The sequence below is a fragment of the Pristiophorus japonicus genome, chromosome 23, assembly GCF_044704955.1.
Source record: "Pristiophorus japonicus isolate sPriJap1 chromosome 23, sPriJap1.hap1, whole genome shotgun sequence".
NCBI classification, from domain to species: domain Eukaryota; kingdom Metazoa; phylum Chordata; class Chondrichthyes; family Pristiophoridae; genus Pristiophorus; species Pristiophorus japonicus.
In genome coordinates this window covers 47,123,167-47,127,026 of record NC_091999.1, presented here as the reverse complement: position 1 = coordinate 47,127,026, position 3,860 = coordinate 47,123,167, and the positions used below count along the sequence as shown (strand labels likewise).

Below are 3,860 nucleotides of genomic sequence, written 5' to 3'. Positions count from 1 at the left end.
ATGTTCGCCGTCAGAGCAAGAGGATTTCTATATAGGTGCAGGGAGGTCTTACTGCAATTACACAGGGTCTTGGTGAGGCCACACCTGGAATATTGTGTTCAGTTTTGTTCTCCAAATCTGAGGAAGGACGTCCTTGCTATTGAGGGAGTACAGCGAAGGTTCACCAGACTGATTCCGGGGATGGGAGGACTGACATATGAGGAGAGACTGGATCAACTGTGCTGGTATCCACTGGAGTTCAGAAGAATGAGAGGTGCTCTCATAGAAATATATAAAATTCTGACGAGATTGGACAGCTGAGAGGCAGGTAGAATGTTCCCATTGCTGGGGAGTTAGAGAACCAAGGGTCACAGTCAAAGAATAAGGGGTGAGGCATTTAGGACCGAGATGAGGAGACACTTCTTCACTCAGAGAGTGGTTAACTGTGGCATTCTCTACCGCAGAAAATTGTTGAGACCAGTTTGTTAGATATATTCAAAAGGGAGTTAGATATGGCCCTTACGGCTAAAGGGATCAAGGGGTATGGAGAGAGAGCAGGAAAGGGTTACTGAGGTTGAATGATAATCCATGATCTTATTGAATGGTGGTGCAAGCTCGAAGGGCCGAATGGCCTGATCCTGCAATTAATTTCTATATTGCTATGTTGATGCGTGTATATTTTTGGTTATTGTGTGTGTGTGTGTCTGTGTATGTCTATCTGTATGTATGTCTCTGTGTATGTGCAACTGTCGATGGAAATCATCACCATGAATTTCGAATGTCCTGGAAATATTAAAAAACTTGGAGAAAATAATACGGTTGTGATCTTTGGTATCAACTTTGTTTCAGTGGCTCCATTCTCGACTGATCAGGATGTTGTGTGTGTCAGCCTCACTTCTGAGACTTGAGCACATTATCTTGGCTGACACTCAAATGCAGTACTTGGGAAATTTTACATTGTTGAAACTGTTGACTTTCGGATGAAATGTTAAATTGATGCTCCGTCTGCACCCTCGGGTGGATATGAAAGTTCCCAGAGCTTTACTCGAAACAGAGTAGGAGAGTTGCGCCCGTGTCAATATGATGAAAAATGTTCGAAAATGCTCCCTGAAACCCGGTATGTTTGTGTGTTTCTGTGGGGGTGAAGTTGAAGCCCAGATTCTCATAGAGACAGAGTCCAAGTGTTGACAGGACCAGGATGGCCGAGTGGTTAAGGCGTTGGGCTTAAGATCCAATGGGTTTATACCCGCGTGGGTTCGAACCCCACTCCTGGTAATTCCTTAATTGAACAGAGATTTTTCCAATCCTGTTCAGTGAACCCCGATTTTCATCTGTTGCATTTGCATTTTTCTGTAACTCGGTAACACTCTGAGCAGATAATGAAATAAAATTGTGAAATATATCTGTGTCGCTCAGTCTCTGCCTCACTCTCTCTTTGGAGAGCTGTGTATGTGTTTGAGTCTCACTCTGTCTGTCACTATTTCTCTGTTTGTCTTTGTCTCTCAATCTGTTTCTTTCACACGGTGTCCAGTTGTGTTCCAATGGGATTCTCTCAGACTCTCTGTCTGACTAGCTCTCGCTTTCCCATCATCTCTGTCTGTCCATGCCTTTGCCTGTCTCTGTTAGTCCCTGTCTCTCACCTGATGAGTATTTTCATCATTTTATGTTTTTGTCTCTATGTATCTCTCTCTCTATTTGTCTTTCTCTCTATCTGTCTCCCTCTTTGTCTCTCTTTTGTCCCTGTCTTTCTCTCACTCTTTCCCTCTCTCTCTCTTTATAGATCACACACACACAACTCTGTATATGTATGTGTTTGAGTCTTTGTCTCACTCAGTCTGACCCTCCCTCTCAGTCTAAAACTTTCTGTCTCTCTCTGTCTCTATCTCGCTGTCTTTCTCTCCCTGTTTCCCTGTTTTTCTCTATTGCTCCATGTGTCTGTCTCTTTCTCACCGTGTCTAGTTGTATTCCAATGGGATTCTCTCAATCTCTCTGTCTGACTGTCTCACTATTTCCCATCATCTCGGTCTATCTATGTCTCTGCTTGTCTATCTCTCTTTGCCTGATGCTGGTAGTTCCTGTCTCTAACCTGCTGAGAATGTCCAACATTTTCTGTTTATATCTTTGTCTTTCTCTCTATCTGTCGCTCTCTCTCTATCTGTCTCTCTCCTTGTCACTGTCTTTATCATTGTCTTTCTCTCACTCTTTCCGTCTCTCTCTTTATAAATCACACACACAGATCTCTGTATATGTATGTGTTTGAGAATATTTTTCTCACTCAGTCTGCCTCTCCTTTTCAGTCTCACACTTGCTGTCCCTCGTTGTCTCTATCTCGCTGTCTGTTTCTCCCTGTTTGTTGGTTTGTCTCTGTCTCTCAATGTGTCTGTCGACTTCTCATGGTGTCCAGTTCTGTTCACAGCTCGAATATTGCTTTGACAGAACTGCTCTTCATCAGTTCCTCGTTAATATAGTGGTGAGTATCCCCGCCTGTCACGTGGGCGACTGGGATTCAATTCCCTGATGGAGGGCAGTTTTTTCAAAATGTAGAATTTTACTAATGTTTCTTGGAAAAGATTCATATTAAAAAGTTCCAGAGCAATATAGAACAGGAGTAATACAGGTAGAGGTGATTGCCTCTTGCAGATATTTACCAAATGGAGAATTTTTCAGGATTCTTTGACCGTCTGCTGCACAGATATGGATGACTGAGTTTTTTTTCTCAGTCACGTCTTCGGATGTACAGATGCAGCAGTCGTGGCCGAGTGGTTAAGGCGATGGACTAGAAATCCATTGGGTTTTCCTACGAAGGGGTTCGAATCCTGCCGATTATGATTTTTTAGCATTTTTCATTCCATTTCACAATTTAACCATGTCTCGACAAAAGTGATCCTGAGACAGATGGAAGAACGTCCCACACCTTTCAACACTGACATTTTTTTCCACATTTTTATTAATCTGCAATATTCACGATACATCCGGATATTCAACGCAAAAATCAGCCAAAGTGGCGACAGTGATTCAGCCTGCCTCTTCCTCTATATGTCTAAGGCATCTGTGCATGTCCGATGGTGCGTGTAAATTTTTGGTTATGTATGTGTGTGTGTCTGTGTCTGTCTATCTGTATATACGTCTCTGTGTATGTGCAGCTGTCTGTGGAAATCATCACCATAAATATGGTATGTCCTGGAACTTATAAAAAATTAATGGGGAAAATAATACGGCTGTGAACTTTGGTATCGGCTTTGGTTCAGTGGCAGCACTCTCGACTGAATCAGAAGTTTGTGTGTTCAAGTCCCACTCCTCAGACTTGAGCATATGACATTGGCTAACACTCAAGTGCAGCACTTGGGGAATTTTGCTTTGTTGAAGCTGTTGACTTTCGATGAAATGTGAAATTGAAGCTCCGTCTGCACCCTCGGGTGGATGTGAAAGGTCCCAGAGCATTACTCGAAAAAGAATAGGAGAGTTGCCCCCGTGTCAATATTGCTAAAAATGTTCGTAAATGCTCACTGAAAGCCTCTGTGTATGTGTGTGTCTGAGGGGGTGGAGATGAAGTCCAGGTTCTCAGAGAGACAGAATCCAGATCCTGACAGGACGAGGATGGCCGAGTTTTTAAGGCGTTGGCCTTAAAATTCAATGGATTTTTCCCGTGTGGATTCGTACCGCAGTCCTGGTATCAATTCAATTTAACACGCATTTCCTCCCATTATGATCAGTAATAGCGGATTTTCAACTGTTGAATCTGCAATTTTCTGTAACAATTTGACACTCTGAGCCGAGAAGGCAATGAAATTGTGAAATGTATCTGTTTCGCTCGGTCTCTGGCTCTCTCTCTCTTTAGAGAGCTGTGTATGTGTTTGTATGTTTGAGCCTTTGTCTCTCTC

At 42.9% G+C, this 3,860-nt stretch overlaps 1 non-coding gene across 1 annotated transcript; it reads left to right on the top strand.

The window, feature by feature from the left end:
- The first annotated feature begins 1,171 nt into the window (after positions 1-1,171).
- On the top strand, positions 1,172-1,254 carry trnal-uaa (transfer RNA leucine (anticodon UAA)). Its single transcript has one exon. It is a non-coding gene; the product is annotated as a tRNA-Leu (tRNA).
- Positions 1,255-3,860: the final 2,606 nt, after the last annotated feature.